The sequence below is a fragment of the Gadus morhua genome, chromosome 11, assembly GCF_902167405.1.
Source record: "Gadus morhua chromosome 11, gadMor3.0, whole genome shotgun sequence".
NCBI classification, from domain to species: domain Eukaryota; kingdom Metazoa; phylum Chordata; class Actinopteri; order Gadiformes; family Gadidae; genus Gadus; species Gadus morhua.
Genome location: NC_044058.1, coordinates 1 through 23,103, shown reverse-complemented (window position 1 = coordinate 23,103; position 23,103 = coordinate 1). Strand labels below are relative to the sequence as shown.

The window sequence follows — 23,103 nt, the reverse complement described above, 5'->3', positions numbered from 1 at the left end:
AAATGCACACTTCTTGGACCCCTGCATAACTGCTTGCAGTTCTAGTTATTATTATACTTACCCCCCTGAAACTATGCCCACACCCCAAACCGTAAATGGTGCCGACGCGCGAATTGCATGACTAGATCCAGATCTCTTCGGACTACGCAGACGACAAAATCCAGACATGCCGGCCACTAGGTGGCGCTATACCAAGGAATACGCGTTTGGGGCTATAACTCCCACACCGAACCTCCCACAGTCAAAAACTTGTGCGCACATATTCACTGGAGTCTGCTGCATCTTTTGGCATAGGCCACGCCCATTTGCGTCTAGAATTTTTTTTCGCAAAATCGTGAAAACCGCAAAACAGTTTTTTCCCTACTCCTCCCACATTTCTTGACCAATCGACACCAAACTTTGCACACGGCATCTTCAGACGCACACGCAAAGAACGCTGGAACACTTTTTTGATCCAACCTTCGACGACGAAACGGTAGCGTTTTGAATATTGGTTTATGAGCTAAATTAGACGTGGAAAATCAAAAATCCAAAGAAATCCAAAATTAGACATCGGAACGAGTCCAAATTTTACACACATGTTGGTGCTAACCTTAATGTCGTACGATAAAAATTTCGGAAAATGTCGCCATTAGGGGGCGCCATAAATGTTGAAATTGTATATCTTCTAATTGGCCAAAGGAATGTTCTTCAAACTATGAGGGAACCATCAAGGGGCAAACCCGAGTCTATATAAAAATTATGGTCAAGAATTATTAATGTGGGCGGGAGTTATTTGGAAAAGGAAAATTGTCTTTGCAAAATTTCGCCACAAGAGGGCGCAAAAAAACGACGAAATAATACATCTCCTAATCGCCAATGGAATGTTCTGAAAACGCGTTTTGGGCTATAACTCCCACACCGAACCTCCCACAGTCAAAACCTTTATATCCACATGTTGTTCACGGTAGTGTTTTGAATTCTTGCTTCGCGTTCTGCCGGTGAAACGCACATTTCTTGTCGCGTTGTGCCGGCGAAATGCACACTTCTTGGACCCCTGCATAACTGCTTGCAGTTCTAGTTAGGGGTCCAAGCCAACAGGTTGGATCCCTATTGTTTTTGTAAGGATTATTAGGGGTCCAAGCCAACAGGTTGGATCCCTATTGTTTTTGTAAGGATTATTATTCTTATACTTCCTACCAAGAAAGTGCTACTACAGCCCAAACCGTAAATGGTGCACACACGCCAATTACATGACTAGATCCAGGTACGTGAAGACTATGCAGACGACCAAATCCAGACATGCCGGCCACTAGGTGGCGCTATACCAGGGAATACGCGTTTGGGGCTATAACTCCCACACCGAACGTCCCAGAGTCCAAAAACTTGTACACACAGATGCACTGGAGTCTGCTGCATCTTTTGGCATAGGCCACGCCCATTTGCGTCTGGAATTTTTTTTCGCAAAATCGCGAAAACCGCAAAACTGTTTTTTCGCTACTCCTCCAGCATTTCTCGACCAATCAACACCAAACTTTGCTCAGGGCATCTTCAGACGCACACGCAAAGAAACCCTCAGACAGTTTTTTGATCCGACTTTCGACGACGAAACGGTAGCGTTTTGAATATTGGTTTATTAGCTAAATTTGACGTGGAAAATCAAAAAAAAAAAAAAAAAAAAAATTAGACATCGGATCAAGTCCACATTTTACACACATGTCGGGGCTAGCCTTAACGTCGTTCGATAAAAAATTCGGAAAATTTCGCCATTAGGGGGCGCAATAAACAAGGAAATTGTATATCTTCTAAAAGATTTCGCTGCGAAAACGCTACACTGACTTCTCGCTACTCCTACCACAGTCAAATCCTTTGTATCCACAGGTTCAGGGTAGCGTTTTGAACACATGCTTCGCGTTGTGCCGGCGAAACGCACATTTCCTGTCGCGTTATGCCGGCGAAATGCACACTTCTTGGACCCCTGCATTACTGCTTGCAGTTCTAGTTATTATTATACTTACCCCCCTGAAACTATGCCCACACCCCAAACCGTAAATGGTGCCGACGCGCGAATTGCATGACTAGATCCAGATCTCTTCGGACTACGCAGACGACCAAACCTAGACCTGCCGGCCACTAGGTGGCGCTATACCAAGGAGAAACACGTTTGGGGCTATAACTCCCACACCGAACCTCCCACAGTCAAAAACTTGTACGCACATATGCACTGGAGTCTGCTGCATCTTTTGGCATAGGCCACGCCCATTTGCGTCTAACACTTTTTTGATCCGACCCTCGACGACGAAACGGTAGCGTTTTGAACATTGGTTTATTAGCTACGTTTTACGCCGAAACGCAAAAATTCAAAAAATACCAAAATTAGACATCGGATCAAGCCCACATTTTAGACACATGTCGGTGTTACCCTTAATGGCGGTCAATAAAAAAAACGGTATTTTTCGCCATTAGGGGGCGCAATAAACGAGGAAATTGTATATCTTCTAATTGGCCAGAGGAATGTTCTTCAAACTATAAGGGAACCATCAAGGGGCAACCCCGAGTCTATATAGAAAATATGGCCAAGAATTATTAATGTGGGCGGGAGTTATTTGGCAAAGGAAAATTGTCTTTGGAAAATGTCGCCACAGGGCGGCGCCAAAAAACGACGACATTGTCTATCTCCTATTTGGCCAATGGAATGTTCTGAAAACGCGTTTTAGGCTATAACTCCCACACCGAAGCTCCCACAGTCAAAACCTTTATATCCACATGTTGTTCACGGTAGCGTTTTGAATACTTGCTTCGCGTTGTGCCGGCAAAATGCACATTTCTTGTCGCGTTGTGCCGGCGAAATGCACACTTCTTGGACCCCTGCATAATTATTATTCTTACCTCCCTCAAAGTGTGACCACAGCCCAAACCGTAAATGTTGCCGACACGCGAATTGCATGACTAGATCCAGATCTCTTCGGACTACGCAGACGACAAAATCCAGACACGCCGGTCACTAGGTGGCGCTATAACAAGGGAAAACGCGTTTGGGGCTATAACTCCCACACCGAAGATACCACAGTCAAAAACTTGTTCCCACATATTCACTGGAGTCTGCTGCATCTTTTGGCATAGGCCACGCCCATTTGCGTCTAGAATTTTTTCCCTATTGTTTTTGTAAGGATTATTAGGGGTCCAAGCCAACAGGTTGGATCCCTATTGTTTTTGTAAGGATTTTTAGGGGTCCAAGCCAACAGGTTGGATCCCTATTGTTTTTGTAAGGATTTTTAGGGGTCCAAGCCAACAGGTTGGATCCCTATTGTTTTTGTAAGGATTATTAGGGGTCCAAGCCAACAGGTTGGATCCCTATTGTTTTTGTAAGGATTTTTTTAGGGGTCCAAGCCAACAGGTTGGATCCCTATTGTTTTTGTAAGGATTTTTATTCCAGCAGCTAAAAGTGGTACTACAGCCCAAACCGTAAATGGTGCACACACGCCAATTACATGCCTAGATCCAGGTCCGTGAGGTGACGGCAGACGACCAAATCCAGACATGCCGGCCACTAGGTGGCGCTATACCAAGGAATACGCGTTTGGGGCTATAACTCCCACACCGAACCTCCCAGAGTCCAAAAACTTGTACACACAGATGCACTGGAGTCTGCTGCATCTTTTGGCCTAGGCCACGCCCATTTGCGTCTGGGAATATTTTTCGCTAAATCACGAAAACCGCAAAACTGTTTTTTCCCTACTCCTCCCACATTTCTGGACCAATCGACACCAAACTTTGCACACGGCATCTTTAGACGCACACGCAAAGAAATGGTAGACAGTTTTTTGATCCAACCTTCGACGACGAAACGGTAGCGTTTTGAATATTGGTTTATGAGCTAAATTAGACGTGGAAAATCAAAATTCCAAAGAAATCCAAAATTAGACATCGGAACGAGTCCAAATTTTACACACATGTTGGTGCTAACCTTAATGACGTTCGATAAAAATTTCGGAATATTTCGCCATTAGGGGGCGCAATAAACGAGGAAATTGTATATCTTCTACAAAATTTCGTCGCGAAAACGCTACACTGACTACTCGCTACTCCTACCACAGTCAAATCCTTTGTACCCACATATTCACTGGAGTCTGCTGCATCTTTTGACATAGGCCACGCCCATTTGCGTCTATAATTTTTTTTCGCAAAATCGCGAAAACCGCAAAACTGTTTTTTTCCTACTCCTCCCACATTTCTTGACCAATCGACACCAAACTTTGCACACGGCATCTTCAGACGCACACGCAAAGAATGCTGGAACACTTTTTTGATCCGACCTTCGACGACGAAACGGTAGCGTTTTGAATATTTGTTTATGAGCTAAATTAGACGTGGAAAATCAAAAATCCAAAGAAATCCAAAATTAGACATCGGAACGAGTCCAAATTTTACACACATGTTGGTGCTAACCTTAATGTCGTACGATAAAAAATTCGGAAAATGTCGCCATTAGGGGGCGCCATAAACGAGGAAATTGTATATCTTCTAATTGGCCAAAGGAATGTTCTTCAAACTATGAGGGAACCATCAAGGGGCAAACCCGAGTCTATATAAAAATTATGGTCAAGAATTATCAATGTGGGCGGGAGTTATTTGGAAAAGGAAAATTGTCTTTGCATAATTTCGCCACAAGAGGGCGCAAAAAAACGACGAAATAATACATCTCCTAATCGCCAATGGAATGTTCTGAAAACGTGTTTTAGGCTATACCTCCCACACCGAAGCTCCCACAGTCAAAACCTTTATATCCACATGTTGTTCACGGTAACGTTTTGAATACTTGCTTCACGTTGTGCCGGCGAAATGCACATTTCTTGTCGCGTTGTGCCGGCGAAAGGCACACTTCTTGTTTATTATTATTTTTCCCCCCTAGAAGTGGGTCCACAGCCCAAACCGTAAATGGTGCCGACACGCCAATTGCATGACTAGATCCAGGTCCCTGAGTTCTACGCAGACGACAAAATCCAGACACGCCGGCCACTAGGTGGCACTATACCAAGGAAAGACGCGTTTGGGGCTATAACTCCCACACTGAACCTCCCACATTCAAAACCTTGTACACACAGATTCACTGGAGTCTGCTGCATCTTTTGGCATAGGCCACGCCCATTTGCGTCTAGAATTTTTTTTCGCAAAATCGCGAAAACCGCAAAACTGTTTTTTCGCTACTCCTCCCACATTTCTCGACCAATCAACACCAAACTTTGCACACGGCATCTTCAGACGCACACGCAAAGAAACCCTAAGACAGTTTTTTGATCCGACTTTCGACGACGAAACGGTAGCGTTTTGAATATTGGTTTATTAGCTAAATTTGACGTGGAAAATCAAAAATCCAAAAAAAACCAAAATTAGACATCGGATCGAGTCCAAATTTTACACACATGTTGGTGTTAACTTTAACGCCGTTCGATAAAAAATTCGGAAAAATTCGCCATTAGGGGGCGCCATAAACGAGGAAATTGTATATCTTCTACAAAATTTTGCCGCGAAAACGCTACACTGACTTCTCGCTACTCATACCACAGTCAAATCCTTTGTATCCACAGGTTCAGGGTAGCGTTTTGAACACATGCTTCGCGTTGTGCCGGCGAAACGCACATTTCTTGTCGCGTTGTGCCGGCGAAATGCACACTTCTTGGACCCCTGCATAACTGCTTGCAGTTCTAGTTAGGGGTCCAAGCCAACAGGTTGGATCCCTATTGTTTTTGTAAGGATTTTTCTTATTATTATTATTATTATTATTATTATTATTATTATTCCCGGCTAGAAGTGGTACCACAGCCCAGACCGTAAATGGTGCCGACACGCCAATTGCATGAATAGATCCAGGTCCCTGAAGACTATGCAGACGGCAAAATACAGACACGCCGGCCACTAGGTGGCGCTATACCAAGGGAAAACGCGTTTGGGGCTATAACTCCCACACCGAACCTCCCACAGTCCAAAAACTTGTACACACATATTCACTGGAGTCTGCTGCAACTTTTGGCATAGGCCACGCCCATTTGCGTCTATAATTTTTTTTCGCAAAATCGCGAAAACCGCAAAACTGTATTTTCCCTACTCCTCCCACATTTCTTGACCAATCGACACCAAACTTTGCACACGGCATCTTCAGACGCACACGCATAGAATTGATAGACACTTTTTTGATCGGACCTTCGACGACGAAACGGTAGCGTTTTGAATATTGGTTTATGAGCTAAATTAGACGTGGAAAATCAAAAATCCAAAGAAATCCAAAATTAGACATCGGAACAAGTCCAAATTTTACAGACATGTTGGTGCTAACCTTAATGTCGTACGATAAAAATGTCGGAAAATTTCGCCATTAGGGGGCGCAATAAACGAGGAAATTGTATATCTTCTAATTGGCCAAAGGAATGTTCTTCAAACTCAAGGGAAACCATCACGGGGCAATCCCGAGTCTATATAAAAATTATGGTCAAGAATTATTAATGTGGGCGGGAGTTATTTGGAAAAGGAAAATTGTCTTTGGAAAATTTCGCCACAAGAGGGCGCAAAAAAACGACGAAATAATACATCTCCTAATCGCCAATGGAATGTTCTGAAAACGCGTTTTGGGCTATAACTCCCACACCGAACCTCCCACAGTCAAAACCTTTGTATCCACAGATTCACTGGAGTCAGCTGCATCTTTTGGCATACGCCGTTTCTCAGTTTCGAACACATGCTTCGCGTTGTGCCGGCGAAATGCACACTTCTTGGACCCCTGCATAACTGCTTGCAGTTCTAGTTATTCTTCCCCCCGTACTTGTGGGACTACAGACCAAACCGTAAATGCTGCACACGCGCCAATTGCATGACTAGATCCAGGTACGGCACCGCTACTCAGATAACCAAATCCAGACACGCCGGCCACTAGGTGGCGCTATACCAAGGAATACGCGTTTGGGGCTATAACTCCCACACCGAACCTCCCACAGTCAAAAACTTGTACCCACATATGCACTGGAGTCTGCTGCATCTTTTGGCATAGGCCACGCCCATTTGCGTCAATAATTTTTTTTCGCAAAATCGCGAAAACCGCAAAACTGTATTTTCGCTACTCCTCCCACATTTCTTGACCAATCGACACCAAACTTTGCACACGGCATCTTCAGACGCACACGCAAAGAAATGATAGACAGTTTTTTGATCCGACCTTCGACGACGAAACGGTAGAGTTTTGAATATTTGTTTATTAGCTAAATTAGACGTGGAAAATTAAAAATCCAAAAAATTCCAAAATTAGACATCGGATCGAGTCCAAATTCTACACGCATGTTGGTGCTAACCTTAATGACGTTCGATAAAAATTTCGGAAAAATTTGCCGTTAGGGGGCGCAATAAACGAGGAAATTGTATATCTTCTAATTGGCCAAAGGAATGTTCTTCAAACTCAAGGGAAACCATCAAGGGGCAAACCCGAGTCTATATAGAAAATATGGCCAAGAATTATTAATGTGGGCGGGAGTTATTTGGCAAAGGAAAATTGTCTTTGGAAAATTTCGCCACAGGGCGGCGCCAAAAAACGACGACATTTTCTATCTCCTATTTGGCCAATGGAATGTTCTGAAAACGCGTTTTAGGCTATAACTCCCACACCGAAGCTCCCACAGTCAAAACCTTTATATCCACATGTTGTTCACGGTAGCGTTTTGAATACTTGCTTCGCGTTGGGCCGGCGAAATGCACATTTCTTGTCGCGTTGTGCCGGCGAAATGCACACTTCTTGGACCCCTGCATAACGTGCTAATCCTAAAAGTGTGCCCACAGCCCAAACCGTAAATGGTGCCGACACGCCAATTGCATGACTAGATCCAGGTCCCTGAGTTCTAAGCAGACGACAAAATCCAGACACGCCGAACACTAGGTGGCGCTATACCAAGGGAAAACGCGTTTGGGGCTATAACTCCCACACCGAACCTCCCACATTCAAAAACTTGTACGCACAGATTCACTGGAGTCTGCTGCATCTTTTGGCATAGGCCACGCCCATTTGCGTCCAGAATTTTTTTTCGCAAAATCGCGAAAAACGCAAAACTGTTTTTTCCCTACTCCTCCCACATTTCTTGACCAATTGACACCAGACTTTGCACACGACATCTTCAGACGCACACGCAAAGAATGCATGAAACACTTTTTTGATGCGACCTTTGGCGACGAAACGGTAGCATTTTGAATATTGGTTTATCAGCTAAATTAGACGTGGAAAATCAAAAATCCAAAGAAATCCAAAATTAGACATCGGAACGAGTCCAAATTGTGCACACATGTTGGTGCTAACCTTAATGTCGTACGATAAAAATTTCGGAAAATTTCGCCATTAGGGGGCGCAATAAACGAGGAAATTGTATATCTTCTACAAAATTTCGCCTCGAAAACGCCACACTGACTTCTCGCTACTCCTACCACAGTCAAATCCTTTGTATCCACAGGTTCAGGGTAGCGTTTTGAACACATGCTTCGCGTTGTGCCGGCGAAACGCACATTTCTTGTCGCGTTGTGCCGGCGAAATGCACACTTCTTGGACCCCTGCATAACTGCTTGCAGTTCTAGTTAGGGGTCCAAGCCAACAGGTTGGATCCCTATTGTTTTTGTAAGGATTATTTTTAGGGGTCCAAGCCAACAGGTTGGATCCCTATTGTTTTTGTAAGGATTTTTTAGGGGTCCAAGCCAACAGGTTGGATCCCTATTGTTTTTGTAAGGATTTTTTTTATTAGGGGTCCAAGCCAACAGGTTGGATCCCTATTGTTTTTGTAAGGATTTTTCTTCCTATTATTATTATACTTACCCCCCTAAAAGTGGTACCACAGCCCAAACCGTAAATGGTGCACACACGCCAATTACATGACTAGATCCCGATCTCTTCGGACTACGCAGACGACAAAATCCAGACACGCCGGTCACTAGGTGGCGCTATACCAAGGAATACGCGTTTGGGGCTATAACTCCCACACCGAACCTCCCACAGTCAAAAACTTGTACGCACATATTCACTGGAGTCTGCTGCATCTTTTGGCATAGGCCACGCCCATTTGCGTCCATAATTTTTTTTCGCAAAATCGCGAAAACCGCAAAACTGTATTTTCCCTACTCCTCCCACATTTCTTGACCAATCGACACCAAACTTTGCACACGACATCTTCAGACACTCACACAAAGAATGCATGAAACACTTTTTTGATCCGACCTTCGACGACGAAACGGTAGCATTTGGAATATTGGTTTATTAGCTAAATTAGACGTGGAATAGCAAAAATCCAAAGAAATCCAAAATGAGACATCGGATCGAGTCCAAATTTTACACACATGTTGGTGCTAACCTTAATGTCGTTCGATAAAAAATTCGGAAAAATTCGCCATTAGGGGGCGCAATAAACGAGGAAATTGTATATCTTCTAATTGGCCAAAGGAATGTTCTTCAAACTCAAGGGAAACCATCAAGGGGCAAACCCAAGTCTATATAGAAAAAATGGCCAAGAATTATTAATGTGGGCGGGAGTTATTTGGCAAAAGAAAATTGTCTTTGGAAAATTAAAAATTTCGCCACAGGGCGGCGCCAAAAAACAACGACATTGTCTATCTCCTATTTGGCCAATGGAATGTTCTGAAAACGCGTTTTGGGCTATAACTCCCACACCGAAGCTCCCACAGTCAAAACCTTTGTATCCACATGTTGTTCACGGTAGCGTTTTGAATACTTGCTTCGCGTTGTGCCGGCGAAATGCACATTTCTTGTCGCGTTGTGCCGGCGAAATGCACACTTCTTGGACCCCTGCATAACTGCTTGCAGTTCTAGTTATTTTTCCCCCCTAGAAGTGGTACTACAGCCCAAACCGTAAATGGTGCACACACGCCAATTGCATGAATAGATCCAGGTCCGTGAAGACTATGCAGACGACAAAATCCAGACCTGCCGGCCACTAGGTGGCGCTATACCAAGGAATACGCGTTTGGGGCTATAACTCCCACACCGAACCTCCCAGAGTCCAAAAACTTGTACACACAGATGCACTGGAGTCTGCTGCATCTTTTGGCCTAGGCCACGCCCATTTGCGTCCAGAATTTTTTTTCGCAAAGTCGCGAAAACCGCAAAACTGTTTTTTCGCTACTCCTCCCACATTTCTTGACCAATCGACACCAAACTTTGCACACGGCATCTTCAGACGCACACGCATAGAAATGATAGATTTTTTGATCGGACCTTCGACGACGAAACGGTAGCGTTTTGAATATTGGTTTATGAGCTAAATTAGACGTGGAAAATTAAAAATCCAAAAAAATCCAAAATTAGACATCGGAACGAGTCCAAATTTTACACACATGTTGGTGCTAACCTTAATGTCGTTCGACAAAAATTTCGGAAAATTTCGCCATTAGGGGGCGCCATAAACGACGAAATTGTTTATCTTCTACAAAATTTCGCCGCGAAAACGCTACACTGACTTCTCGCTACTCCTACCACAGTCATATCCTTTGTATCCACAGGTTCAGGGTAGCGTTTTGAACACATGCTTCGCGTTGTGCCGGCGAAACGCACGTTTCTTGTCGCGTTGTGCCGGCGAAATGCACACTTCTTGGACCCCTGCATAACTGCTTGCAGTTCTAGTTATGGATCTAATCATTGTTTCTGTACAAGTCCCGTCTCTGGCCACGGCAGCGCTCTCACTCCTTACGTCCTCCCCCTGTATAAAAGCTAATATGGTCTAGTCTATAAATGTTTACGGCCATACCACCTTAGGCACGCCCGATCTCGTCTGATCTCGGAAGCAAAGCAGGGTCGGGCCTGGTTAGTACTTGGATGGGTAACCGCCTGGGAATACCAGGTGCTGTAAGCATTATACTTTTTCAACTCGAGCTCATTGGATGCAATGGCCTACCGTGCGCTGATCTTTAGCGCCCACTGTTTTGGAGAATTTAAGCAACATACAGACTCTGACGACGTCTCCTCAAACTCTATTTGTGAAACATGTGGACAGTGTAGTGACGTAGCAGAGAGCTGCAATGACGGCGGTCCACCTTAGTCCATCCCAGGTTCTGCAACGCTACGTTTCTTCAAAAGATCACGCAAACGATGACGCCCAAGCAGTGTAATGCATTGCGTTCAAATATGTAACTCTGAGTCTGGAATAACGTATTCATTCATTCATTATGGATCTAATCATTGTTTCTGTACAAGTCCCGTCTCTGGCCACGGCAGCGCTCTCACTCCTTACGTCCTCCCCCTGTATAAAAGCTAATATGGTCAAGTTTATATATGCTTAAGGCCATACCACCTTAGGCACGCCCGATCTCGTCTGATCTCGGAAGCTAAGCAGGGTCGGGCCTGGTCAGTACTTGGATGGGTGACCGCCTGGGAATAGCAGGTGCTGTAAGCATTATACTTTTTCAACTCGAGCTCATTGGATGCAATGGCCTACCGTGCGCTGATCTTTAGCGCCCACTGTTTTGGAGAATTTAAGCAACATACAGACTCTGACGACGTCTCCTCAAACTCTATTTGTGAAACATGTGGACAGTGTAGTGACGTAGCAGAGAGCTGCAATGACGGCGGTCCACCTTAGTCCATCCCAGGTTCTGCAACGCTACGTTTCTTCAAAAGATCACGCAAACGATGACGCCCAAGCAGTGTAATGCATTGCGTTCAAATATGTAACTCTGAGTCTGGAATAACGTATTCATTTATTCATTATGGATCTAATCATTGTTTCTGTACAAGTCCCGTCTCTGGCCACGGCAGCGCTCTCACTCCTTACGTCCTCCCCCTGTATAAAAGCTAATATGGTCAAGTCTATAATTGCTTACGGCCATACCACCTTGGGCACGCCCGATCTCGTCTGATCTCGGAAGCTAAGCAGGGTCGGGCCTGGTTAGTACTTGGATGGGTGACTGCCTGGGAATACCAGGTGCTGTAAGCATTATACTTTTTCAACTCGAGCTCATTGGATGCAATGGCCTACCGTGCGCTGATCTTTAGCGCCCACTGTTTTGGAGAATTTAAGCAACATACAGACTCTGACGACGTCTCCTCAAACTCTATTTGTGAAACATGTGGACCGTGTAGTGACGTAGCAGAGAGCTGCAATGACGGCGGTCCACCTTAGTCCATCCCAGGTTTTGCAACGCTACGTTTCTTCAAAAGATCACGCAAACGATGACGCCCAAGCAGTGTAATGCATTGCGTTCAAATATGTTGCTCTGAGTCTGGAATAACGTATTCATTCATTCATTATGGATCTAATCATTGTTTCTGTACAAGTCCCGTCTCTGGCCACGGCAGCGCTCTCACTCCTTACGTCCTCCCCCTGTATAAAATCTAATATGGTCAAGTCTATAATTGCTTACGGCCATACCACCTTAGGCACGCCCGATCTCGTCTGATCTCGGAAGCTAAGCAGGGTCGGGCCTGGTTAGTACTTGGATGGGTGACCGCCTGGGAATACCAGGTGCTGTAAGCATTATACTTTTTCAACTCGAGCTCATTGGATGCAATGCGCTGATCTTTAGCGCCCACTGTTTTGGAGAATTTAAGCAACATACAGACTCTGACGACGTCTCCTCAAACTCTATTTGTGAAACATGTGGACCGTGTAGTGACGTAGCAGAGAGCTGCAATGACGGCGGTCCACCTTAGTCCATCCCAGGTTTTGCAACGCTACGATTCTTCAAAAGATCACGCAAACGATGACGCCCAAGCAGTGTAATGCATTGCGTTCAAATATGTTGCTCTGTGTCTGGAATAACGTATTCATTCATTCATTATGGATCTAATCATTGTTTCTGTACAAGTCCCGTCTCTGGCCACGGCAGCGCTCTCACTCCTTACGTCCTCCCCCTGTATAAAAGCTAATATGGTCAAGTCTATAATTGCTTACGGCCATACCACCTTAGGCACGCCCGATCTCGTCTGATCTCGGAAGCTAAGCAGGGTCGGGCCTGGTTAGTACTTGGATGGGTGACCGCCTGGGAATACCAGGTGCTGTAAGCATTATACTTTTTCAACTCGAGCTCATTGGATGCAATGGCCTACCGTGCGCTGATCTTTAGCGCCCACTGTTTTGGAGAATTTAAGCAACATACAGACTCTGACGACGTCTCCTCAAACTCTATTTGTGAAACATGTGGACAGTGTAGTGACGTAGCAGAGAGCTGCAATGACGGCGGTCCACCTTGGTCCATTCCAGGTTCTGCAACGCTACGTTTCTTCAAAAGATCACGCAAACGATGACGCCCAAGCAGTGTAATGCATTGCGTTCAAATATGTAACTCTGAGTCTGGAATAACGTATTCATTCATTCATTATGGATCTAATCATTGTTTCTGTACAAGTCCCGTCTCTGGCCACGGCAGCGCTCTCACTCCTTACGTCCTCCCCCTGTATAAAAGCTAATATGGTCAAGTTTATATATGCTTACTGCCATACCACCTTAGGCACGCCCGATCTCGTCTGATCTCGGAAGCTAAGCAGGGTCGGGCCTGGTTAGTACTTGGATGGGTGACCGCCTGGGAATACCTGGTGCTGTAAGCATTATACTTTTTCAACTCGAGCTCATTGGATGCAATGGCCTACCGTGCGCTGATCTTTAGCGCCCACTGTTTTGGAGAATTTAAGTTACATACAGACTCTGACGACGTCTCCTCAAACTCTATTTGTGAAACATGTGGACAGTGTAGTGACGTAGCAGAGAGCTGCAATGACGGCGGTCCACCTTAGTCCATCCCAGGTTTTGCAACGCTACGTTCCTTCAAAAGATCACGCAAACGATGACGCCCAAGCAGTGTAATGCATTGCGTTCAAATATGTAACTCTGAGTCTGGAATAACGTATTCATTCATTCATTATGGATCTAATCATTGTTTCTGTACAAGTCCCGTCTCTGGCCACGGCAGCGCGCTCACTCCTTACGTCCTCCCCCTGAATAAAAGCTAATATGGTCAAGTCTATAATTGCTTATGGCCATACCACCTTAGGCACGCCCGATCTCGTCTGATCTCGGAAGCAAAGCAGGGTCGGGCCTGGTTAGTACTTGGATGGGTGACCGCCTGGGAATACCAGGTGCTGTAAGCATTATACTATTTCAACTCGAGCTCATTGGATGCAATGGCCTACCGTGCGCTGATCTTTAGCGCCCACTGTTTTGGAGAATTTAAGCAACATACAGACTCTGACGACGTCTCCTCAAACTCTATTTGTGAAACATGTGGACAGTGTAGTGATGTAGCAGAGAGCTGCAATGACGGCGGTCCACCTTAGTCCATCCCAGGTTTTGCAACGCTACGTTTCTTCAAAAGATCACGCAAACGATGACGCCCAAGCAGTGTAATGCATTGCGTTCAAATATGTAACTCTGAGTCTGGAATAACGTATTCATTCATTCATTATGGATCTAATCATTGTTTCTGTACAAGTCCCGTCTCTGGCCACGGCAGCGCTCTCACTCCTTACGTCCTCCCCCTGTATAAAAGCTAATATGGTCAAGTCTATAATTGCTTACGTCCATACCACCTTAGGCACGCCCGATCTCGTCTGATCTCGGAAGCTAAGCAGGGTCGGGCCTGGTTAGTACTTGGATGGGTGACCGCCTGGGAATACCAGGTGCTGTAAGCATTATACTTTTTCAACTCGAGCTCATTGGATGCAATGGCCTACCGTGCGCTGATCTTTAGCGCCCACTGTTTTGGAGAATTTAAGCAACATACAGACTCTGACGACGTCTCCTCAAACTCTATTTGTGAAACATGTGGACAGTGTAGTGACGTAGCAGAGAGCTGCAATGACGGCGGTCCACCTTAGTCCATCCCAGGTTCTGCAACGCTACGTTTCTTCAAAAGATCACGCAAACGATGACGCCCAAGCAGTGTAATGCATTGCGTTCAAATATGTAACTCTGAGTCTGGAATAACGTATTCATTCATTCATTATGGATCTAATCATTGTTTCTGTACAAGTCCCGTCTCTGGCCACGGCAGCGCTCTCACTCCTTACGTCCTCCCCCTGTATAAAAGCTAATATGGTCAAGTTTATATATGCTTAAGGCCATACCACCTTAGGCACGCCCGATCTCGTCTGATCTCGGAAGCTAAGCAGGGTCGGGCCTGGTTAGTACTTGGATGGGTGACCGCCTGGGAATACTAGGTGCTGTAAGCATTATACTTTTTCAACTCGAGCTCATTGGATGCAATGGCCTACCGTGCGCTGATCTTTAGCGCCCACTGTTTTGGAGAATTTAAGCAACATACAGACTCTGACGACGTCTCCTCAAACTCTATTTGTGAAACATGTGGACAGTGTAGTGACGTAGCAGAGAGCTGCAATGACGGCGGTCCACCTTAGTCCATCCCAGGTTCTGCAACGCTACGTTTCTTCAAAAGATCACGCAAACGATGACGCCCAAGCAGTGTAATGCATTGCGTTCAAATATGTAACTCTGAGTCTGGAATAACGTATTCATTCATTCATTATGGATCTAATCATTGTTTCTGTACAAGTCCCGTCTCTGGCCACGGCAGCGCTCTCACTCCTTACGTCCTCCCCCTGTATAAAAGCTTATATGGTCAAGACTATAAATGCTTACGGCCATACCACCATAGGCACGCCCGATCTCGTCTGATCTCGGAAGCTAAGCAGGGTCGGGCCTGGTTAGTACTTGGATGGGTGACCGCCTGGGAATACCAGGTGCTGTAAGCATTATACTTTTTCAACTCGAGCTCATTGGATGCAATGGCCTACCGTGCGCTGATCTTTAGCGCCCACTGTTTTGGAGAATTTAAGCAACATACAGACTCTGACGACGTCTCCTCAAACTCTATTTGTGAAACATGTGGACCGTGTAGTGACGTAGCAGAGAGCTGCAATGACGGCGGTCCACCTTAGTCCATCCCAGGTTTTGCAACGCTACGTTTCTTCAAAAGATCACGCAAACGATGACGCCCAAGCAGTGTAATGCATTGCGTTCAAATATGTAACTCTGAGTCTGGAATAACGTATTCATTCATTCATTATGGATCTAATCATTGTTTCTGTACAAGTCCCGTCTCTGGCCACGGCAGCGCTCTCACTCCTTACGTCCTCCTCCTGTATAAAAGCTAATATGGTCAAGTCTACAAATGCTTACAGCCATACCACCTTGGGCACGCCCGATCTCGTCTAATCTCGGAAGTTAAGCAGGGTCGGGCCTGGTTAGTACTTGGATGGGTGACCGCCTGGGAATACCAGGTGCTGTAAGCATTATACTTTTTCAACTCGAGCTCATTGGATGCAATGGCCTACCGTGCGCTGATCTTTAGCGCCCACTGTTTTGGAGAATTTAAGCAACATACAGACTCTGACGACGTCTCCTCAAACTCTATTTGTGAAACATGTGGACAGTGTAGTGACGTAGCAGAGAGCTGCAATGACGGCGGTCCACCTTAGTCCATCCCAGGTTTTGCAACGCTACGTTTCTTCAAAAGATCACGCAAACGATGACGCCCAAGCAGTGTAATGCATTGCGTTCAAATATGTAACTCTGAGTCTGGAATAACGTATTCATTCATTCATTATGGATCTAATCATTGTTTCTGTACAAGTCCCGTCTCTGGCCACGGCAGCGCTCTCACTCCTTACGTCCTCCTCCTGTATAAAAGCTAATATGGTCAAGTCTATAAATGCTTACAGGCCATACCACCTTAGGCACGCCCGATCTCGTCTGAATCTCGGAAGCTAAGCAGGGTCGGGCCTGGTTAGTACTTGGATGGGTGACCGCCTGGGAATACCAGGTGCTGTAAGCATTATACTATTTCAACTCGAGCTCATTGGATGCAATGGCCTACCGTGCGCTGATCTTTAGCGCCCACTGTTTTGGAGAATTTAAGCAACATACAGACTCTGACGACGTCTCCTCAAACTCTATTTGTGAAACATGTGGACAGTGTAGTGACGTAGTAGAGAGCTGCAATGACGGCGGTCCACCTTAGTCCATCCCAGGTTTTGCAACGCTACGTTTCTTCAAAAGATCACGCAAACGATGACGCCCAAGCAGTGTAATGCATTGCGTTCAAATATGTTGCTCTGAGTCTGGAATAACGTATTCATTCATTCATTATGGATCTAATCATTGTTTCTGTACAAGTCCCGTCTCTGGCCACGGCAGCGCTCTCACTCCTTACGTCCTCCCCCTGTATAAAAGCTAATATGGTCAAGTCTATAATTGCTTACGGTCATACCACCTTAGGCACGCCCGATCTCGTCTGATCTCGGAAGCTAAGCAGGGTCGGGCCTGGTTAGTACTTGGATGGGTGACCGCCTGGGAATACCAGGTGCTGTAAGCATTATACTTTTTCAACTCGAGCTCATTGGATGCAATGGCCTACCGTGCGCTGATCTTTAGCGCCCACTGTTTTGGAGAATTTAAGCAACATACAGACTCTGACGACGTCTCCTCAAACTCTATTTGTGAAACATGTGGACCGTGTAGTGACGTAGCAGAGAGCTGCAATGACGGCGGTCCACCTTAGTCCATCCCAGGTTTTGCAACGCTACGTTTCTTCAAAAGATCACGCAAACGATGACGCCCAAGCAGTGTAATGCATTGCGTTCAAATATGTTGCTCTGAGTCTGGAATAACGTATTCATTCATTCATTATAGATCTAATCATTGTTTCTGTACAAGTCCCGTCTCTGGCCACGGCAGCGCTCTCACTCCTTACGTCCTCCCCCTGTATAAAATCTAATATGGTCAAGTCTATAATTGCTTACGGCCATACCACCTTAGGCACGCCCGATCTCGTCTGATCTCGGAAGCTAAGCAGGGTCGGGCCTGGTTAGTACTTGGATGGGTGACCGCCTGGGAATACCAGGTGCTGTAAGCATTATACTTTTTCAACTCGAGCTCATTGGATGCAATGCGCTGATCTTTAGCGCCCACTGTTTTGGAGAATTTAAGCAACATACAGACTCTGACGACGTCTCCTCAAACTCTATTTGTGAAACATGTGGACCGTGTAGTGACGTAGCAGAGAGCTGCAATGACGGCGGTCCACCTTAGTCCATCCCAGGTTTTGCAACGCTACGTTTCTTCAAAAGATCACGCAAACGATGACGCCCAAGCAGTGTAATGCATTGCGTTCAAATATGTTGCTCTGTGTCTGGAATAACGTATTCATTCATTCATTATGGATCTAATCATTGTTTCTGTACAAGTCCCGTCTCTGGCCACGGCAGCGCTCTCACTCCTTACGTCCTCCCCCTGTATAAAAGCTAATATGGTCAAGTCTATAATTGCTTACGGCCATACCACCTTAGGCACGCCCGATCTCGTCTGATCTCGGAAGCTAAGCAGGGTCGGGCCTGGTTAGTACTTGGATGGGTGACCGCCTGGGAATACCAGGTGCTGTAAGCATTATACTTTTTCAACTCGAGCTCATTGGATGCAATGGCCTACCGTGCGCTGATCTTTAGCGCCCACTGTTTTGGAGAATTTAAGCAACATACAGACTCTGACGACGTCTCCTCAAACTCTATTTGTGAAACATGTGGACAGTGTAGTGACGTAGCAGAGAGCTGCAATGACGGCGGTCCACCTTGGTCCATTCCAGGTTCTGCAACGCTACGTTTCTTCAAAAGATCACGCAAACGATGACGCCCAAGCAGTGTAATGCATTGCGTTCAAATATGTAACTCTGAGTCTGGAATAACGTATTCATTCATTCATTATGGATCTAATCATTGTTTCTGTACAAGTCCCGTCTCTGGCCACGGCAGCGCTCTCACTCCTTACGTCCTCCCCCTGTATAAAAGCTAATATGGTCAAGTTTATATATGCTTACGGCCATACCACCTTAGGCACGCCCGATCTCGTCTGATCTCGGAAGCTAAGCAGGGTCGGGCCTGGTTAGTACTTGGATGGGTGACCGCCTGGGAATACCTGGTGCTGTAAGCATTATACTTTTTCAACTCGAGCTCATTGGATGCAATGGCCTACCGTGCGCTGATCTTTAGCGCCCACTGTTTTGGAGAATTTAAGTTACATACAGACTCTGACGACGTCTCCTCAAACTCTATTTGTGAAACATGTGGACAGTGTAGTGACGTAGCAGAGAGCTGCAATGACGGCGGTCCACCTTAGTCCATCCCAGGTTTTGCAACGCTACGTTCCTTCAAAAGATCACGCAAACGATGACGCCCAAGCAGTGTAATGCATTGCGTTCAAATATGTAACTCTGAGTCTGGAATAACGTATTCATTCATTCATTATGGATCTAATCATTGTTTCTGTACAAGTCCCGTCTCTGGCCACGGCAGCGCTCTCACTCCTTACGTCCTCCCCCTGAATAAAAGCTAATATGGTCAAGTCTATAATTGCTTATGGCCATACCACCTTAGGCACGCCCGATCTCGTCTGATCTCGGAAGCAAAGCAGGGTCGGGCCTGGTTAGTACTTGGATGGGTGACCGCCTGGGAATACCAGGTGCTGTAAGCATTATACTATTTCAACTCGAGCTCATTGGATGCAATGGCCTACCGTGCGCTGATCTTTAGCGCCCACTGTTTTGGAGAATTTAAGCAACATACAGACTCTGACGACGTCTCCTCAAACTCTATTTGTGAAACATGTGGACAGTGTAGTGATGTAGCAGAGAGCTGCAATGACGGCGGTCCACCTTAGTCCATCCCAGGTTTTGCAACGCTACGTTTCTTCAAAAGATCACGCAAACGATGACGCCCAAGCAGTGTAATGCATTGCGTTCAAATATGTAACTCTGAGTCTGGAATAACGTATTCATTCATTCATTATGGATCTAATCATTGTTTCTGTACAAGTCCCGTCTCTGGCCACGGCAGCGCTCTCACTCCTTACGTCCTCCCCCTGTATAAAAGCTAATATGGTCAAGTCTATAATTGCTTACGTCCATACCACCTTAGGCACGCCCGATCTCGTCTGATCTCGGAAGCTAAGCAGGGTCGGGCCTGGTTAGTACTTGGATGGGTGACCGCCTGGGAATACCAGGTGCTGTAAGCATTATACTTTTTCAACTCGAGCTCATTGGATGCAATGGCCTACCGTGCGCTGATCTTTAGCGCCCACTGTTTTGGAGAATTTAAGCAACATACAGACTCTGACGACGTCTCCTCAAACTCTATTTGTGAAACATGTGGACAGTGTAGTGACGTAGTAGAGAGCTGCAATGACGGCGGTCCACCTTAGTCCATCCCAGGTTTTGCAACGCTACGTTTCTTCAAAAGATCACGCAAACGATGACGCCCAAGCAGTGTAATGCATTGCGTTCAAATATGTTGCTCTGAGTCTGGAATAACGTATTCATTCATTCATTATGGATCTAATCATTGTTTCTGTACAAGTCCCGTCTCTGGCCACGGCAGCACTCTCACTCCTTACGTCCTCCCCCTGTATAAAAGCTTACATGGTCAAGTCTATAAATGCTTACGGCCATACCACCATAGGCACGCCCGATCTCGTCTGATCTCGGAAGCTAAGCAGGGTCGGGCCTGGTTAGTACTTGGATGGGTGACCGCCTGGGAATACCAGGTGCTGTAAGCATTATACTTTTTCAACTCGAGCTCATTGGATGCAATGCGCTGATCTTTAGCGCCCACTGTTTTGGAGAATTTAAGCAACATACAGACTCTGACGACGTCTCCTCAAACTCTATTTGTGAAACATGTGGACAGTGTAGTGACGTAGTAGAGAGCTGCAATGACGGCGGTCCACCTTAGTCCATCCCAGGTTTTGCAACGCTACGTTTCTTCAAAAGATCACGCAAACGATGACGCCCAAGCAGTGTAATGCATTGCGTTCAAATATGTAACTCTGAGTCTGGAATAACTTATTCATTCATTCATTATGGATCTAATCATTGTTTCTGTACAAGTCCCGTCTCTGGCCACGGCAGCGCTCTCACTCCTTACGTCCTCCCCCTGTATAAAAGCTTATATGGTCAAGTTTATATATGCTTACGGCCATACCACCTTAGGCACGCCCGATCTCGTCTGATCTCGGAAGCTAAGCAGGGTCGGGCCTGGTTAGTACTTGGATGGGTGACCGCCTGGGAATACCTGGTGCTGTAAGCATTATACTTTTTCAACTCGAGCTCATTGGATGCAATGGCCTACCGTGCGCTGATCTTTAGCGCCCACTGTTTTGGAGAATTTAAGCAACATACAGACTCTGACGACGTCTCCTCAAACTCTATTTGTGAAACATGTGGACAGTGTAGTGACGTAGCAGAGAGCTGCAATGACGGCGGTCCACCTTAGTCCATCCCAGGTTTTGCAACGCTACGTTTCTTCAAAAGATCACGCAAACGATGACGCCCAAGCAGTGTAATGCATTGCGTTCAAATATGTTGCTCTGAGTCTGGAATAACGTATTCATTCATTCATTATGGATCTAATCATTGTTTCTGTACAAGTCCCGTCTCTGGCCACGGCATGCGCTCTCACTCCTTACGTCCTCCCCCTGTATAAAAGCTAATATGGTCAAGTCTATAATTGCTTACGGCCATACCACCTTAGGCAAGCCCGATCTCGTCTGATCTCGGAAGCTAAGCAGGGTCGGGCCTGGTTAGTACTTGGATGGGTGACCGCCTGGGAATACCAGGTGCAGTAAGCATTATACTTTTTCAACTCGAGCTCATTGGATGCAATGGCCTACCGTGCGCTGATCTTTAGCGCCCACTGTTTTGGAGAATTTAAGCAACATACAGACTCTGACGACGTCTCCTCAAGCTCTATTTGTGAAACATGTGGACAGTGTAGTGACGTAGCAGAGAGCTGCAATGACGGCGGTCCACCTTAGTCCATCCCAGGTTTTGCAACGCTACGTTTCTTCTAAAGATCACGCAAACGATGACGCCAAAGCAGTGTAATGCATTGCGTTCAAATATGTAACTCTGAGTCTGGAATAACGTATTCATTCATTCATTATGGAATTAATCATTGTTTCTGTACAAGTCCCGTCTCTGGCCACGGCAGCGCTCTCACTCCTTACGTCCTCCCCCTGTATAAAAGCTTACATGGTCAAGTCTATAAATGGTTACGGCCATACCACCATAGGCACGCCCGATCTCGTCTGATCTCGGAAGCTAAGCAGGGTCGGGCCTGGTTAGTACTTGGATGGGTGACCGCCTGGGAATACCAGGTGCTGTAAGCATTATACTTTTTCAACTCGAGCTCATTGGATGCAATGGCCTACCGTGCGCTGATCTTTAGCGCCCACTGTTTTGGAGAATTTAAGCAACACACAGACTCTGACGACGTCTCCTCAAGCTCTATTTGTGAAACATGTGGACAGTGTAGTGACGAAGCAGAGAGCTGCAATGACGGCGGTCCACCTTAGTCCATCCCAGGTATTGCAACGCTACGTTTCTTCTAAAGATCACGCAAACGATGACGCCAAAGCAGTGTAATGCATTGCGTTCAAATATGTAACTCTGAGTCTGGAATAACGTATTCATTCATTCATTATGGATCTAATCATTGTTTCTGTACAAGTCCCGTCTCTGGCCACGGCAGCGCTCTCACTCCTTACGTCCTCCCCCTGTATAAAAGCTAATATGGTCAAGTCTATAATTGCTTACGGCCATACCACCTTAGGCACGCCCGATCTCGTCTGATCTTGGAAGCTAAGCAGGGTCGGGCCGGGTTAGTACTTGGATGGGTGACCGCCTGGGAATACCAGGTGCTGTAAGCATTAAACTATTTCAAATCGAGCTCATTGGATGCAATGGCCTACCGTGCGCTGAGCTTTAGCGCCCACTGTTTTGGAGAATTTAAGCAACATACAGACTCTGACGACGTCTCCTCAAACTCTATTTGTGAAACATGTGGACAGTGTAGTGACGTAGCAGAGAGCTGCAATGACGGCGGTCCACCTTAGTCCATCCCAGGTTCTGCAACGCTACGTTTCTTCAAAAGATCACGCAAACGATGACGCCCAAGCAGTGTAATGCATTGCGTTCAAATATGTAACTCTGAGTCTGGAATAACGTATTCATTCATTCATTATGGATCTAATCATTGTTTCTGTACAAGTCCCGTCTCTGGCCACGGCAGCGCTCTCACTCCTTACGTCCTCC

At 45.9% G+C, this 23,103-nt stretch overlaps 23 non-coding genes across 23 annotated transcripts; all 23 read left to right on the top strand.

Annotated features, from left to right (window-relative positions):
* The first annotated feature begins 10,746 nt into the window (after window positions 1-10,746).
* LOC115554923 (5S ribosomal RNA) lies at window positions 10,747-10,865 on the top strand. The gene has a single exon (XR_003978771.1). It is a non-coding gene; the product is annotated as a 5S ribosomal RNA (ribosomal RNA).
* A 421-nt stretch (window positions 10,866-11,286) lies between these two features.
* Window positions 11,287-11,405, top strand: LOC115554928 (5S ribosomal RNA). The gene has a single exon (XR_003978775.1). It is a non-coding gene; the product is annotated as a 5S ribosomal RNA (ribosomal RNA).
* Window positions 11,406-11,826: 421 nt separating this feature from the next.
* LOC115554798 (5S ribosomal RNA) lies at window positions 11,827-11,945 on the top strand. Its single transcript, XR_003978662.1, has one exon. It is a non-coding gene; the product is annotated as a 5S ribosomal RNA (ribosomal RNA).
* A 421-nt stretch (window positions 11,946-12,366) lies between these two features.
* Window positions 12,367-12,485, top strand: LOC115554952 (5S ribosomal RNA). The gene has a single exon (XR_003978794.1). It is a non-coding gene; the product is annotated as a 5S ribosomal RNA (ribosomal RNA).
* A 411-nt stretch (window positions 12,486-12,896) lies between these two features.
* On the top strand, window positions 12,897-13,015 carry LOC115554940 (5S ribosomal RNA). The gene has a single exon (XR_003978783.1). It is a non-coding gene; the product is annotated as a 5S ribosomal RNA (ribosomal RNA).
* A 421-nt stretch (window positions 13,016-13,436) lies between these two features.
* On the top strand, window positions 13,437-13,555 carry LOC115554890 (5S ribosomal RNA). Its single transcript, XR_003978745.1, has one exon. It is a non-coding gene; the product is annotated as a 5S ribosomal RNA (ribosomal RNA).
* Window positions 13,556-13,976: 421 nt separating this feature from the next.
* Window positions 13,977-14,095, top strand: LOC115554914 (5S ribosomal RNA). Its single transcript, XR_003978763.1, has one exon. It is a non-coding gene; the product is annotated as a 5S ribosomal RNA (ribosomal RNA).
* Window positions 14,096-14,516: 421 nt separating this feature from the next.
* On the top strand, window positions 14,517-14,635 carry LOC115554921 (5S ribosomal RNA). Its single transcript, XR_003978769.1, has one exon. It is a non-coding gene; the product is annotated as a 5S ribosomal RNA (ribosomal RNA).
* Window positions 14,636-15,056: 421 nt separating this feature from the next.
* Window positions 15,057-15,175, top strand: LOC115554925 (5S ribosomal RNA). The gene has a single exon (XR_003978773.1). It is a non-coding gene; the product is annotated as a 5S ribosomal RNA (ribosomal RNA).
* A 421-nt stretch (window positions 15,176-15,596) lies between these two features.
* On the top strand, window positions 15,597-15,715 carry LOC115554865 (5S ribosomal RNA). The gene has a single exon (XR_003978723.1). It is a non-coding gene; the product is annotated as a 5S ribosomal RNA (ribosomal RNA).
* A 421-nt stretch (window positions 15,716-16,136) lies between these two features.
* On the top strand, window positions 16,137-16,255 carry LOC115554829 (5S ribosomal RNA). Its single transcript, XR_003978690.1, has one exon. It is a non-coding gene; the product is annotated as a 5S ribosomal RNA (ribosomal RNA).
* A 421-nt stretch (window positions 16,256-16,676) lies between these two features.
* On the top strand, window positions 16,677-16,797 carry LOC115554926 (5S ribosomal RNA). The gene has a single exon (XR_003978774.1). It is a non-coding gene; the product is annotated as a 5S ribosomal RNA (ribosomal RNA).
* Window positions 16,798-17,218: 421 nt separating this feature from the next.
* On the top strand, window positions 17,219-17,337 carry LOC115554841 (5S ribosomal RNA). The gene has a single exon (XR_003978701.1). It is a non-coding gene; the product is annotated as a 5S ribosomal RNA (ribosomal RNA).
* Window positions 17,338-17,758: 421 nt separating this feature from the next.
* LOC115554931 (5S ribosomal RNA) lies at window positions 17,759-17,877 on the top strand. Its single transcript, XR_003978776.1, has one exon. It is a non-coding gene; the product is annotated as a 5S ribosomal RNA (ribosomal RNA).
* Window positions 17,878-18,288: 411 nt separating this feature from the next.
* LOC115554919 (5S ribosomal RNA) lies at window positions 18,289-18,407 on the top strand. Its single transcript, XR_003978767.1, has one exon. It is a non-coding gene; the product is annotated as a 5S ribosomal RNA (ribosomal RNA).
* A 421-nt stretch (window positions 18,408-18,828) lies between these two features.
* On the top strand, window positions 18,829-18,947 carry LOC115554817 (5S ribosomal RNA). The gene has a single exon (XR_003978679.1). It is a non-coding gene; the product is annotated as a 5S ribosomal RNA (ribosomal RNA).
* A 421-nt stretch (window positions 18,948-19,368) lies between these two features.
* LOC115554902 (5S ribosomal RNA) lies at window positions 19,369-19,487 on the top strand. The gene has a single exon (XR_003978756.1). It is a non-coding gene; the product is annotated as a 5S ribosomal RNA (ribosomal RNA).
* Window positions 19,488-19,908: 421 nt separating this feature from the next.
* On the top strand, window positions 19,909-20,027 carry LOC115554920 (5S ribosomal RNA). The gene has a single exon (XR_003978768.1). It is a non-coding gene; the product is annotated as a 5S ribosomal RNA (ribosomal RNA).
* Window positions 20,028-20,448: 421 nt separating this feature from the next.
* LOC115554853 (5S ribosomal RNA) lies at window positions 20,449-20,567 on the top strand. Its single transcript, XR_003978712.1, has one exon. It is a non-coding gene; the product is annotated as a 5S ribosomal RNA (ribosomal RNA).
* A 411-nt stretch (window positions 20,568-20,978) lies between these two features.
* On the top strand, window positions 20,979-21,097 carry LOC115554804 (5S ribosomal RNA). The gene has a single exon (XR_003978668.1). It is a non-coding gene; the product is annotated as a 5S ribosomal RNA (ribosomal RNA).
* Window positions 21,098-21,519: 422 nt separating this feature from the next.
* Window positions 21,520-21,638, top strand: LOC115554924 (5S ribosomal RNA). Its single transcript, XR_003978772.1, has one exon. It is a non-coding gene; the product is annotated as a 5S ribosomal RNA (ribosomal RNA).
* Window positions 21,639-22,059: 421 nt separating this feature from the next.
* LOC115554922 (5S ribosomal RNA) lies at window positions 22,060-22,178 on the top strand. Its single transcript, XR_003978770.1, has one exon. It is a non-coding gene; the product is annotated as a 5S ribosomal RNA (ribosomal RNA).
* A 421-nt stretch (window positions 22,179-22,599) lies between these two features.
* LOC115554878 (5S ribosomal RNA) lies at window positions 22,600-22,718 on the top strand. The gene has a single exon (XR_003978734.1). It is a non-coding gene; the product is annotated as a 5S ribosomal RNA (ribosomal RNA).
* Window positions 22,719-23,103: the final 385 nt, after the last annotated feature.